Source organism: Idiotropiscis lumnitzeri, unplaced genomic scaffold (assembly GCF_059441095.1).
Source record: "Idiotropiscis lumnitzeri isolate Australia: NSW breed Sydney's pygmy pipehorse unplaced genomic scaffold, RoL_Ilum_1.0 HiC_scaffold_309, whole genome shotgun sequence".
Lineage (NCBI taxonomy): Eukaryota > Metazoa > Chordata > Actinopteri > Syngnathiformes > Syngnathidae > Idiotropiscis > Idiotropiscis lumnitzeri.
The window spans coordinates 22501-37500 of record NW_028283847.1 but is presented as its reverse complement, the minus strand read 5'-3'; positions in this window follow the sequence as shown (position 1 = coordinate 37500).

Genomic DNA, 15000 nt, shown 5'->3' with positions numbered 1-15000 from the left:
GACCCGCAGGCCGAAGGAACCGTCCACCCGAACACCCCGGCGCGAGGCCGGGGCCGGCAGGGGCCCTCCGATGGCGGGTCATGATTGCCAATCGGTCAGTGGTTGTGTGTGTGCTGCGGTGCCGGCCAACGCTCAGAGGTCGACCCGCAGGCCGAAGGAACCGTCCACCCGAACACCCCGGCGCGAGGCCGGGGCCGGCAGGGGCCCTCCGATGGCGGGTCATGATTGCCAATCGGTCAGTGGTTATGTGTGTGCTGCGGTGCTGCGGTGCCGGCCAACGCTCAGAGGTCGACCCGCAGGCCGAAGGAACCGTCCACCCGAACACCCCGGCGCGAGGCCGGGGCCGGCAGGGGCCCTCCGATGGCGGGTCATGATTGCCAATCGGTCAGTGGTTGTGTGTGTTGCGGTGGGGCCGGGAGGACCGCTCCTCCTGCGTCGGTCCCCGGGTCATGGGAAGTGCCGTGTGGCGGTGGTGGGGCCGGGAGGACCGCTCCTCCTGCGTCGGACCCGAGTCATAGGAAGTGCCGTGTGGCGGGGCCGGGAGGACCGCTCCTCCTGCGTCGGACCCGAGTCATAGGAAGTGCCGTGTGGCGGGGCCGGGAGGACCGCTCCTCCTGCTCGGACCCGAGTCATAGGAAGTGCCGTGTGGCGGGGCCGGGAGGACCGCTCCTCCTGCGTCGGACCCGAGTCATAGGAAGTGCCGTGTTGCGCTGGTGGGGCCGTGCCCGCCAACAGCCTTCAGTGGTCGGATACCACGTTTGCAAGCTCCCCGCTGGAATGGGGACTTAGAAGAAATGAGGGGAAAATTCCCCCGGAGCTCCGTGCCTGAGGGCGGGCTGTGAGCCGCGCCGCGTCCGCCAACAGCCTTCCATGGTCGGACACCATTGTTCGCAAGTTGCCCGCTGGAATGGGCACATAGAAGAAATTTCGAGGATAACATCCACCAGAGCGCCAGGGCGGCCGTTATTGCAGTATGCGTCCGCCTGGCAGCTCTCTTCCGCGGGAACCATTGGGCAATTTCTTTCACGGAGGTGGACATAGAAGAATTTTTGTTTCTAAAAACGTGGTTCCTAAAAATGTGCCCCAGGTGTTTTGGAAAACCCGGGTAAACCTGGGAAGTAGGCAAATGACCCTCTGACTAGGGGTAAAAACGTTTGCCTACTGCAGCGCCCCTAATGCAATTCGGCGGAACTGCAACGCCCCTGGTCGCCTAAACGCTACCCCTGGTCGCCTAAACCTCACCCCTGGTCGCCTAAACCTCACCCCTGGTCGCCTAAAAGTCACCCCTGGTCGCCTAAATTGTCAACCCCTGGTCACCTAAATTGTCAACCCCTGGTCGCCTAAAGGGGACTTAGAAGAAATGAGGGGGCAAATTCCCCCGGAGCTCCGTGCCTGAGGGCGGGCTGTGAGCCGCGCCGCGTCCGCCAACAGCCTTCAGTGGTCGGATACAATGTTTGAAAGGTCCCCGCTGGAAAGGGGACTTAGAAGAAATGAGGCAAATTTCCCCGGAGCTCCGTGCCTGAGGGCGGGCTGTGAGCCGCGCCGCGTCCGCCAACAGCCTTCAGTGGTCGGATACAATGTTTGAAAGGTCCCCGCTGGAAAGGGGACTTAGAAGAAATGAGGCAAATTTCCCCGGAGCTCCGTGCCTGAGTGCGGGCTGTGAGCCGCGCCGCGCCCGCCAACAGCCTTCAGTGGTCGGATACAATGTTTGAAAGTTCCCCGCTGGAAAGGGGACTTAGAAGAAATGAGGCAAATTTCCCCGGAGCTCCGTGCCTGAGGGCGGGCTGTGAGCCGCGCCGCGTCCGCCAACAGCCTTCAGTGGTCGGATACAATGTTTGAAAGGTCCCCGCTGGAAAGGGGACTTAGAAGAAATGAGGCAAATTTCCCCGGAGCTCCGTGCCTGAGTGCGGGCTGTGAGCCGCGCCGCGCCCGCCAACAGCCTTCAGTGGTCGGATACAATGTTTGAAAGTTCCCCGCTGGAAAGGGGACTTAGAAGAAATGAGGCAAATTTCCCCGGAGCTCCGTGCCTGAGGGCGGGCTGTGAGCCGCGCCGCGTCCGCCAACAGCCTTCAGTGGTCGGATACAATGTTTGAAAGGTCCCCGCTGGAAAGGGGACTTAGAAGAAATGAGGCAAATTTCCCCGGAGCTCCGTGCCTGAGGGCGGGCTGTGAGCCGCGCCGCGCCCGCCAACAGCCTTCAGTGGTCGGATACAATGTTTCAAAGTTCCCCGCTGGAAAGGGGACTTAGAAGAAATGAGGCAAATTCACCCGGAGCTCCGTGCCCGAGGGCCGGCTATGAGCCGCGCCGTGCCCGCCAACAGCCTTCCACGGTCGGATACAATGTTTCAAAGTTCCCCGCTGGAAAGGGGACTTAGAAGAAATGAGGCAAATTCACCCGGAGCTCCGTGCCCGAGGGCCGGCTATGAGCCGCGCCGTGCCCGCCAACAGCCTTCAGTGGTCGGATACAATGTTTCAAAGTTCCCCGCTGGAAAGGGGACTTAGAAGAAATGAGGCAAATTCCCCCGGAGCTCCGTGCTCGAGGGCCGGCTATGAGCCGCGCCGTGCCCGCCAACAGCCTTCCTTTGGTCGGATACAATGTTTCAAAGTTCCCCGCTGGAAAGGGGACTTAGAAGAAATGAGGCAAATTCCCCCGGAGCTCCGTGCTCGAGGGCCGGCTATGAGCCGCGCCGTGCCCGCCAACAGCCTTCCTTTGGTCGGATACAATGTTTCAAAGTTCCCCGCTGGAAAGGGGACTTAGAAGAAATGAGGCAAATTCCCCCGGAGCTCCGTGCTCGAGGGCCGGCTATGAGCCGCGCCGTGCCCGCCAACAGCCTTCCTTTGGTCGGATACAATGTTTCAAAGTTCCCCGCTGGAAAGGGGACTTAGAAGAATTGAGCAAATTTCACCGGAGCTCCGTGCCTGAGGGCGGGCTGTGAGCCGCGCCGCGCCCGCCAACAGCCTTCCTTTGGTCGGATACAATGTTTGAAAGTTCCCCGCTGGAAAGGGGACTTAGAAGAAATGAGGCAAATTTCCCCGGAGCTCCGTGCCTGATGGCGGGCTGTGAGCCGCGCCGCGCCCGCCAACAGCCTTCAGTGGTCGGATACAATGTTTGAAAGTTCCCCGCTGGAAAGGGGACTTAGAAGAATTGAGTAAAATTCACCCGGAGCTCCGTGCCCGAGGGCCGGCTATGAGCCGCGCCGCGCCCGCCAACAGCCTTCCTTTGGTCGGATACAATGTTTCAAAGTTCCCCGCTGGAAAGGGGACTTAGAAGAAATTTGTGAAAATTCACCCGGAGCTCCGTGCCTGAGGGCCGGCTATGAGCCGCGCCGTGCCCGCCAACAGCCTTCCACGGTCGGATACAATGTTTCAAAGTTCCCCGCTGGAAAGGGGACTTAGAAGAAATTTGTGAAAATTCACCCGGAGCTCCGTGCCCGAGGGCCGGCTATGAGCCGCGCCGTGCCCGCCAACAGCCTTCCACGGTCGGATACAATGTTTCAAAGTTCCCCGCTGGAAAGGGGACTTAGAAGAAATTTGTGAAAATTCACCCGGAGCTCCGTGCCCGAGGGCCGGCTATGAGCCGCGCCGTGCCCGCCAACAGCCTTCCACGGTCGGATACAATGTTTCAAAGTTCCCCGCTGGAAAGGGGACTTAGAAGAAATTTGTGAAAATTCACCCGGAGCTCCGTGCCTGAGGGCCGGCTATGAGCCGCGCCGTGCCCGCCAACAGCCTTCCACGGTCGGATACAATGTTTCAAAGTTCCCCGCTGGAAAGGGGACTTAGAAGAAATTTGTAAAATTCACCCGGAGCTCCGTGCCCGAGGGCCGGCTATGAGCCGCGCCGTGCCCGCCAACAGCCTTCCACGGTCGGATACAATGTTTCAAAGTTCCCCGCTGGAAAGGGGACTTAGAAGAAATTTGTGAAAATTCACCCGGAGCTCCGTGCCCGAGGGCCGGCTATGAGCCGCGCCGTGCCCGCCAACAGCCTTCCACGGTCGGATACAATGTTTCAAAGTTCCCCGCTGGAAAGGGGACTTAGAAGAAATTAGGCAACTTTCCCCGGAGCTCCATGCCTGAGTGCGGGCTGTTTGCCGCGCCGTGCCCGCCAACAGCCTTCAGTGGTCGGATACAATGTTTCAAAGTTCCCCGCTGGAAAGGGGACTTAGAAGAAATTATGAATATTTTTGTTTCTAAAAACGTGATCCCTGAAAATGTGCCCCAGGTGTTTTGGAAAACCCGGGTAAACCTGGGAAGTAGGCAAATGACCCTCTGACTAGGGGGGAAGAACGTTTGCCTACTGCAGCGCCCCTAATGCAATTCGGCGGAACTGCAACGCCCCTGGTCGCCTAAACGCTACCCCTGGTCGCCTAAAAGCTACCCCTGGTCGCCTAAAAGCTACCTCTGGTCGCCTAAACGCTACCCCTGGTCGCCTAAACGCTACCCCTGGTCGCCTAAACGCTACCCCTGGTCACCTAAACGCTACCCCTGGTCGCCTAAACGCTTCCCCTGGTCACCTAAACGCTACCCCTGGTCGCCTAAACGCTACCCCTGGTCGCCTAACTGACCCCTCGTGTGTGGGGATCAACGTTTGCCTACTAGGGCGTCCTCCGGCGGCCTCTCGGCAGTACTGCAGGCCCATTTTAGCCGAGCCCATTGAAATGAATGGGGGAATTTTATACGTTTTTGCCTTTTTTTCCCCCCCTCGTTCTTTTTGTATTTATTCATTTATTTCAACTTTTACCGACTCAACCGCCCTCCGGCGTGCCCTCGGCGGTCCCGCAAGCCCAATTCGGCCGAGCCCATTGAAATGAATGGGGGAATTTTATACGTTTTTGCCTTTTTTTTTCCCCCCCCCTCGTCCTTTTTGTATTTATTCATTTATTTCAACTTTTACCGACTCAACCGCCCTCCGGCGTGCCCTCGGCGGTCCCGCAAGCCCAAATCGGCCGAGCCCATTGAAATGAATGGGGGGATTTTCTACGTTTTTGCCTTTTTTCCCCCCCTCGTCCTTTTTGTATTTATTTACTTATTTCAACCTTTACCGACTTAGGGGCCACTTGGCACCGCCTGTGCCCGGGGAAGGTGCTCATATTCGGCTTCACTGTCAGGCAGCATGCACTCCTCCTCCGGAGCTTCCATTTGGGCAAACTTAGGGGCCGCTTGGCACCGTCCGTGCCCGGGGAAGGTGCTCCTATTCGGGCCAAGTGTGACACACGCCCGCCCTCCTCCTCCGGAGCTTCCATGAGGGTAAACTTAGGGGCCGCTTGGCACCGCCTGTGCCCGGGGAAGGTGCTCCTATTCGGCTTCACTGTCACACAGCATGCACTCATCCTCCGGAGCTTCCATAAGGGCAAACTTAGGGGCCGCTTGGCACCGCCTGTGCCCGGGGAAGGTGCTCATATTCGGCTTCACTGTCACACAGCATGCACTCATCCTCCGGAGCTTCCATAAGGGCAAACTTAGGGGCCGCTTGGCACCGCCTGTGCCCGGGGAAGGTGCTCCTATTCGGCTTCACTGTCATGCAGCATGCACTCCTCCACCGGAGCTTCCATTTGGGCAAACTTAGGGGCCGCTTGGCACCGCCTGTGCCCGGGGAAGGTGCTCCTATTCGGGCCAAGTGTGACACACGCCCGCACTCCTCCTCCGGAGCTTCCATTTGGGCAAACTTAGGGGACGCTTGGCACCGCCCGTGCCCGGGGAAGGTGCTCATATTCGGCTTCACTGTCACACAGCATGCACTCATCCTCCGGAGCTTCCATAAGGGCAAACTTAGGGGCCGCTTGGCACCGCCTGTGCCCGGGGAAGGTGCTCATATTCGGGCCAAGTGTGACACACGCCCGCACTCCTCCTCCGGAGCTTCCATTTGGGCAAACTTAGGGGCCACTTGGCACCGCCTGTGCCCGGGGAAGGTGCTCATATTCGGCTTCACTGTCAGGCAGCATGCACTCCTCCTCCGGAGCTTCCATTTGGGCAAACTTAGGGGCCGCTTGGCACCGTCCGTGCCCGGGGAAGGTGCTCCTATTCGGGCCAAGTGTGACACACGCCCGCCCTCCTCCTCCGGAGCTTCCATGAGGGTAAACTTAGGGGCCGCTTGGCACCGTCCGTGCCCGGGGAAGGTGCTCCTATTCGGGCCAAGTGTGACACACGCCCGCCCTCCTCCTCCGGAGCTTCCATGAGGGTAAACTTAGGGGCCGCTTGGCACCGCCTGTGCCCGGGGAAGGTGCTCATATTCGGCTTCACTGTCACACAGCATGCACTCATCCTCCGGAGCTTCCATAAGGGCAAACTTAGGGGCCGCTTGGCACCGCCTGTGCCCGGGGAAGGTGCTCATATTCGGGCCAAGTGTGACACACGCCCGCACTCCTCCTCCGGAGCTTCCATTTGGGCAAACTTAGGGGCCACTTGGCACCGCCTGTGCCCGGGGAAGGTGCTCATATTCGGCTTCACTGTCAGGCAGCATGCACTCCTCCTCCGGAGCTTCCATTTGGGCAAACTTAGGGGCCGCTTGGCACCGTCCGTGCCCGGGGAAGGTGCTTCTATTCGGCTTCACTGTCACACAGCATGCACTCCTCCTCCGGAGCTTCCATAAGGGCAAACTTAGGGGCCGCTTGGCACCGTCCGTGCCCGGGGAAGGTGCTCCTCTTCGGGCCAAGTGTGACACACGCCCGCCCTCCTCCTCCGGAGCTTCCATGAGGGTAGACTTAGGGGCCGCTTGGCACCGCCTGTGCCCGGGGAAGGTGCTCATATTCGGCTTCACTGTCAGGCAGCATGCACTCCTCCTCCGGAGCTTCCATAAGGGCAAACTTAGGGGCCGCTTGGCACCGTCTGTGCCCGGGGAAGGTGCTCCTATTCGGGCCAAGTGTGACACACGCCCGCACTCCTCCTCCGGAGCTTCCATGAGGGTAGACTTAGGGGCCGCTTGGCACCGCCTGTGCCCGGGGAAGGTGCTCATATTCGGCTTCACTGTCAGGCAGCATGCACTCCTCCTCCGGAGCTTCCATTTGGGCAAACTTAGGGGCCGCTTGGCACCGCCCGTGCCCGGGGAAGGTGCTCCTATTCGGGCCAAGTGTGACACACGCCCGCACTCCTCCTCCGGAGCTTCCATTTGGGCAAACTTAGGGGCCGCTTGGCACCGCCTGTGCCCGGGGAAGGTGCTCATATTCGGCTTCACTGTCACACAGCATGCACTCCTCCTCCGGAGCTTCCATAAGGGCAAACTTAGGGGCCGCTTGGCACCGCCTGTGCCCGGGGAAGGTGCTCATATTCGGCTTCACTGTCACACAGCGTGCACTCCTCCTCCGGAGCTTCCATTTGGGCAAACTTAGGGGCCGCTTGGCACCGTCTGTGCCCGGGGAAGGTGCTCATATTCGGGCCAAGTGTGACACACGCCCGCACTCCTCCTCCGGAGCTTCCATGAGGGTAGACTTAGGGGCCGCTTGGCACCGCCTGTGCCCGGGGAAGGTGCTCATAGTCGGCTTCACTGTCAGGCAGCATGCACTCCTCCTCCGGAGCTTCCATTTGGGCAAACTTAGGGGCCGCTTGGCACCGTCTGTGCCCGGGGAAGGTGCTCATATTCGGGCCAAGTGTGACACACGCCCGCACTCCTCCTCCGGAGCTTCCATTTGGGCAAACTTAGGGGCCGCTTGGCACCGCCTGTGCCCGGGGAAGGTGCTCATATTCGGGCCAAGTGTGACACACGCCCGCACTCCTCCTCCGGAGCTTCCATTTGGGCAAACTTAGGGGCCGCTTGGCACCGCCTGTGCCCGGGGAAGGTGCTCATATTCGGGCCAAGTGTGACACACGCCCGCACTCCTCCTCCGGAGCTTCCATAAGGGCAAACTTAGGGGCCGCTTGGCACCGTCTGTGCCCGGGGAAGGTGCTCCTCTCCGGGCTAAGTGTGACACACGCCCGCACTCCTCCCCCGGAGCTTCCATTAGGGCAAACTTAGGGGCCGCTTGGCACCGCCTGTGCCCGGGGAAGGTGCTCATATTCGGCTTCACTGTCAGGCAGCATGCACTCATCCTCCGGAGCTTCCATAAGGGCAAACTTAGGGGCCGCTTGGCACCGCCTGTGCCCGGGGAAGGTGCTCCTCTCCGGGCTAAGTGTGACACACGCCCGCACTCCTCCCCCGGAGCTTCCATTAGGGCAAACTTAGGGGCCGCTTGGCACCGCCTGTGCCCGGGGAAGGTGCTCATATTCGGCTTCACTGTCAGGCAGCATGCACTCCTCCTCCGGAGCTTCCATTTGGGCAAACTTAGGGGCCGCTTGGCACCGTCTGTGCCCGGGGAAGGTGCTCCTATTCGGGCCAAGTGTGACACACGCCCGCACTCCTCCTCCGGAGCTTCCATTAGGGCAAACTTAGGGGCCGCTTGGCACCGCCTGTGCACGGGGAAGGTGCTCCTATTCGGCTTCACTGTCACACAGCATGCACTCCTCCTCCGGAGCTTCCATAAGGGCAAACTTAGGGGCCGCTTGGCACCGTCTGTGCCCGGGGAAGGTGCTCCTATTCGGGCCAAGTGTGACACACGCCCGCACTCCTCCTCCGGAGCTTCCATAAGGGTAGACTTAGGGGCCGCTTGGCACCGTCTGTGCCCGGGGAAGGTGCTCCTATTCGGCTTCACTGTCACACAGCATGCACTCCTCCTCCGGAGCTTCCATAAGGGCAAACTTAGGGGCCGCTTGGCACCGTCTGTGCCCGGGGAAGGTGCTCCTATTCGGCTTCACTGTCAGGCAGCATGCACTCCTCCTCCGGAGCTTCCATAAGGGTAGACTTAGGGGCCGCTTGGCACGGCCTGTGCCCGGGGAAGGTCCTCATATTCGGGCCAAGTGTGACACACGCCCGCCCTCCTCCTCCGGAGTTTCCATGAGGGTAAACTTAGGGGCCGCTTGGCACCGCCTGTGCCCGGGGAAGGTGCTCATATTCGGGCCAAGTGTGACACACGCCCGCACTCCTCCTCCGGAGCTTCCATTTGGGCAAACTTAGGGGCCGCTTGGCACCGCCTGTGCCCGGGGAAGGTGCTCATATTCGGCTTCACTGTCAGGCAGCATGCACTCCTCCTCCGGAGCTTCCATTTGGGCAAACTTAGGGGCCGCTTGGCACCGCCTGTGCCCGGGGAAGGTGCTCATATTCGGCTTCACTGTCAGGCAGCATGCACTCCTCCTCCGGAGCTTCCATTAGGGCAAACTTAGGGGCCGCTTGGCACCGTCTGTGCCCGGGGAAGGTGCTCCTATTCGGCTTCACTGTCATGCAGCATGCACTCCTCCTCCGGAGCTTCCATTTGGGCAAACTTAGGGGCCGCTTGGCACCGTCTGTGCCCGGGGAAGGTGCTCATATTCGGCTTCACTGTCAGGCAGCATGCACTCCTCCTCCGGAGCTTCCATTTGGGCAAACTTAGGGGCCGCTTGGCACCGCCTGTGCCCGGGGAAGGTGCTCATATTCGGCTTCACTGTCACACAGCGTGCACTCCTCCTCCGGAGCTTCCATTTGGGCAAACTTAGGGGCCGCTTGGCACCGTCTGTGCCCGGGGAAGGTGCTCATATTCGGGCCAAGTGTGACACACGCCCGCACTCCTCCTCCGGAGCTTCCATGAGGGTAGACTTAGGGGCCGCTTGGCACCGTCTGTGCCCGGGGAAGGTGCTCATATTCGGGCCAAGTGTGACACACGCCCGCACTCCTCCTCCGGAGCTTCCATAAGGGCAAACTTAGGGGCCGCTTGGCACCGTCTGTGCCCGGGGAAGGTGCTCCTATTCGGCTTCACTGTCACACAGCATGCACTCCTCCTCCGGAGCTTCCATAAGGGCAAACTTAGGGGCCGCTTGGCACCGTCTGTGCCCGGGGAAGGTGCTCCTATTCGGCTTCACTGTCACACAGCATGCACTCCTCCTCCGGAGCTTCCATAAGGGCAAACTTAGGGGCCGCTTGGCACCGTCTGTGCCCGGGGAAGGTGCTCCTATTCGGCTTCACTGTCACACAGCATGCACTCCTCCTCCGGAGCTTCCATGAGGGTAGACTTAGGGGCCACTTGGCACCGCCTGTGCCCGGGGAAGGTGCTCATATTCGGCTTCACTGTCCGGAGCTTCCATTAGGGCAAACTTAGGGGCCACTTGGCACCGCCTGTGCCCGGGGAAGGTGCTCCTCTCCGGGCTAAGTGTGACACACGCCCGCACTCCTCCTCCGGAGCTTCCATTAGGGCAAACTTAGGGGCCGCTTGGCACCGCCTGTGCCCGGGGAAGGTGCTCATATTCGGCTTCACTGTCAGGCAGCATGCACTCCTCCTCCGGAGCTTCCATTTGGGCAAACTTAGGGGCCGCTTGGCACCGTCTGTGCCCGGGGAAGGTGCTCCTATTCGGGCCAAGTGTGACACACGCCCGCACTCCTCCTCCGGAGCTTCCATTAGGGCAAACTTAGGGGCCGCTTGGCACCGCCTGTGCACGGGGAAGGTGCTCCTATTCGGCTTCACTGTCACACAGCATGCACTCCTCCTCCGGAGCTTCCATAAGGGCAAACTTAGGGGCCGCTTGGCACCGTCTGTGCCCGGGGAAGGTGCTCCTATTCGGGCCAAGTGTGACACACGCCCGCACTCCTCCTCCGGAGCTTCCATAAGGGTAGACTTAGGGGCCGCTTGGCACCGCCTGTGCCCGGGGAAGGTGCTCATATTCGGCTTCACTGTCACACAGCGTGCACTCCTCCTCCGGAGCTTCCATTTGGGCAAACTTAGGGGCCGCTTGGCACCGTCTGTGCCCGGGGAAGGTGCTCATATTCGGGCCAAGTGTGACACACGCCCGCACTCCTCCTCCGGAGCTTCCATGAGGGTAGACTTAGGGGCCGCTTGGCACCGCCTGTGCCCGGGGAAGGTGCTCATAGTCGGCTTCACTGTCAGGCAGCATGCACTCCTCCTCCGGAGCTTCCATTTGGGCAAACTTAGGGGCCGCTTGGCACCGTCTGTGCCCGGGGAAGGTGCTCATATTCGGGCCAAGTGTGACACACGCCCGCACTCCTCCTCCGGAGCTTCCATTTGGGCAAACTTAGGGGCCGCTTGGCACCGCCTGTGCCCGGGGAAGGTGCTCATATTCGGGCCAAGTGTGACACACGCCCGCACTCCTCCTCCGGAGCTTCCATTTGGGCAAACTTAGGGGCCGCTTGGCACCGCCTGTGCCCGGGGAAGGTGCTCATATTCGGGCCAAGTGTGACACACGCCCGCACTCCTCCTCCGGAGCTTCCATAAGGGCAAACTTAGGGGCCGCTTGGCACCGTCTGTGCCCGGGGAAGGTGCTCCTCTCCGGGCTAAGTGTGACACACGCCCGCACTCCTCCCCCGGAGCTTCCATTAGGGCAAACTTAGGGGCCGCTTGGCACCGCCTGTGCCCGGGGAAGGTGCTCATATTCGGCTTCACTGTCAGGCAGCATGCACTCATCCTCCGGAGCTTCCATAAGGGCAAACTTAGGGGCCGCTTGGCACCGCCTGTGCCCGGGGAAGGTGCTCCTCTCCGGGCTAAGTGTGACACACGCCCGCACTCCTCCCCCGGAGCTTCCATTAGGGCAAACTTAGGGGCCGCTTGGCACCGCCTGTGCCCGGGGAAGGTGCTCATATTCGGCTTCACTGTCAGGCAGCATGCACTCCTCCTCCGGAGCTTCCATTTGGGCAAACTTAGGGGCCGCTTGGCACCGTCTGTGCCCGGGGAAGGTGCTCCTATTCGGGCCAAGTGTGACACACGCCCGCACTCCTCCTCCGGAGCTTCCATTAGGGCAAACTTAGGGGCCGCTTGGCACCGCCTGTGCACGGGGAAGGTGCTCCTATTCGGCTTCACTGTCACACAGCATGCACTCCTCCTCCGGAGCTTCCATAAGGGCAAACTTAGGGGCCGCTTGGCACCGTCTGTGCCCGGGGAAGGTGCTCCTATTCGGGCCAAGTGTGACACACGCCCGCACTCCTCCTCCGGAGCTTCCATAAGGGTAGACTTAGGGGCCGCTTGGCACCGTCTGTGCCCGGGGAAGGTGCTCCTATTCGGCTTCACTGTCACACAGCATGCACTCCTCCTCCGGAGCTTCCATAAGGGCAAACTTAGGGGCCGCTTGGCACCGTCTGTGCCCGGGGAAGGTGCTCCTATTCGGCTTCACTGTCAGGCAGCATGCACTCCTCCTCCGGAGCTTCCATAAGGGTAGACTTAGGGGCCGCTTGGCACGGCCTGTGCCCGGGGAAGGTCCTCATATTCGGGCCAAGTGTGACACACGCCCGCCCTCCTCCTCCGGAGTTTCCATGAGGGTAAACTTAGGGGCCGCTTGGCACCGCCTGTGCCCGGGGAAGGTGCTCATATTCGGGCCAAGTGTGACACACGCCCGCACTCCTCCTCCGGAGCTTCCATTTGGGCAAACTTAGGGGCCGCTTGGCACCGCCTGTGCCCGGGGAAGGTGCTCATATTCGGCTTCACTGTCAGGCAGCATGCACTCCTCCTCCGGAGCTTCCATTTGGGCAAACTTAGGGGCCGCTTGGCACCGCCTGTGCCCGGGGAAGGTGCTCATATTCGGCTTCACTGTCAGGCAGCATGCACTCCTCCTCCGGAGCTTCCATTAGGGCAAACTTAGGGGCCGCTTGGCACCGTCTGTGCCCGGGGAAGGTGCTCCTATTCGGCTTCACTGTCATGCAGCATGCACTCCTCCTCCGGAGCTTCCATTTGGGCAAACTTAGGGGCCGCTTGGCACCGTCTGTGCCCGGGGAAGGTGCTCATATTCGGCTTCACTGTCAGGCAGCATGCACTCCTCCTCCGGAGCTTCCATTTGGGCAAACTTAGGGGCCGCTTGGCACCGCCTGTGCCCGGGGAAGGTGCTCATATTCGGCTTCACTGTCACACAGCGTGCACTCCTCCTCCGGAGCTTCCATTTGGGCAAACTTAGGGGCCGCTTGGCACCGTCTGTGCCCGGGGAAGGTGCTCATATTCGGGCCAAGTGTGACACACGCCCGCACTCCTCCTCCGGAGCTTCCATGAGGGTAGACTTAGGGGCCGCTTGGCACCGTCTGTGCCCGGGGAAGGTGCTCATATTCGGGCCAAGTGTGACACACGCCCGCACTCCTCCTCCGGAGCTTCCATAAGGGCAAACTTAGGGGCCGCTTGGCACCGTCTGTGCCCGGGGAAGGTGCTCCTATTCGGCTTCACTGTCACACAGCATGCACTCCTCCTCCGGAGCTTCCATAAGGGCAAACTTAGGGGCCGCTTGGCACCGTCTGTGCCCGGGGAAGGTGCTCCTATTCGGCTTCACTGTCACACAGCATGCACTCCTCCTCCGGAGCTTCCATAAGGGCAAACTTAGGGGCCGCTTGGCACCGTCTGTGCCCGGGGAAGGTGCTCCTATTCGGCTTCACTGTCACACAGCATGCACTCCTCCTCCGGAGCTTCCATGAGGGTAGACTTAGGGGCCACTTGGCACCGCCTGTGCCCGGGGAAGGTGCTCATATTCGGCTTCACTGTCCGGAGCTTCCATTAGGGCAAACTTAGGGGCCACTTGGCACCGCCTGTGCCCGGGGAAGGTGCTCCTCTCCGGGCTAAGTGTGACACACGCCCGCACTCCTCCTCCGGAGCTTCCATTAGGGCAAACTTAGGGGCCGCTTGGCACCGCCTGTGCCCGGGGAAGGTGCTCATATTCGGCTTCACTGTCAGGCAGCATGCACTCCTCCTCCGGAGCTTCCATTTGGGCAAACTTAGGGGCCGCTTGGCACCGTCTGTGCCCGGGGAAGGTGCTCCTATTCGGGCCAAGTGTGACACACGCCCGCACTCCTCCTCCGGAGCTTCCATTAGGGCAAACTTAGGGGCCGCTTGGCACCGCCTGTGCACGGGGAAGGTGCTCCTATTCGGCTTCACTGTCACACAGCATGCACTCCTCCTCCGGAGCTTCCATAAGGGCAAACTTAGGGGCCGCTTGGCACCGTCTGTGCCCGGGGAAGGTGCTCCTATTCGGGCCAAGTGTGACACACGCCCGCACTCCTCCTCCGGAGCTTCCATAAGGGTAGACTTAGGGGCCGCTTGGCACCGCCTGTGCCCGGGGAAGGTGCTCATATTCGGCTTCACTGTCACACAGCGTGCACTCCTCCTCCGGAGCTTCCATTTGGGCAAACTTAGGGGCCGCTTGGCACCGTCTGTGCCCGGGGAAGGTGCTCATATTCGGGCCAAGTGTGACACACGCCCGCACTCCTCCTCCGGAGCTTCCATGAGGGTAGACTTAGGGGCCGCTTGGCACCGCCTGTGCCCGGGGAAGGTGCTCATAGTCGGCTTCACTGTCAGGCAGCATGCACTCCTCCTCCGGAGCTTCCATTTGGGCAAACTTAGGGGCCGCTTGGCACCGTCTGTGCCCGGGGAAGGTGCTCATATTCGGGCCAAGTGTGACACACGCCCGCACTCCTCCTCCGGAGCTTCCATTTGGGCAAACTTAGGGGCCGCTTGGCACCGCCTGTGCCCGGGGAAGGTGCTCATATTCGGGCCAAGTGTGACACACGCCCGCACTCCTCCTCCGGAGCTTCCATTTGGGCAAACTTAGGGGCCGCTTGGCACCGCCTGTGCCCGGGGAAGGTGCTCATATTCGGGCCAAGTGTGACACACGCCCGCACTCCTCCTCCGGAGCTTCCATAAGGGCAAACTTAGGGGCCGCTTGGCACCGTCTGTGCCCGGGGAAGGTGCTCCTCTCCGGGCTAAGTGTGACACACGCCCGCACTCCTCCCCCGGAGCTTCCATTAGGGCAAACTTAGGGGCCGCTTGGCACCGCCTGTGCCCGGGGAAGGTGCTCATATTCGGCTTCACTGTCAGGCAGCATGCACTCATCCTCCGGAGCTTCCATAAGGGCAAACTTAGGGGCCGCTTGGCACCGCCTGTGCCCGGGGAAGGTGCTCCTCTCCGGGCTAAGTGTGACACACGCCCGCACTCCTCCCCCGGAGCTTCCATTAGGGCAAACTTAGGGGCCGCTTGGCACCGCCTGTGCCCGGGGAAGGTGCTCATATTCGGCTTCACTGTCAGGCAGCA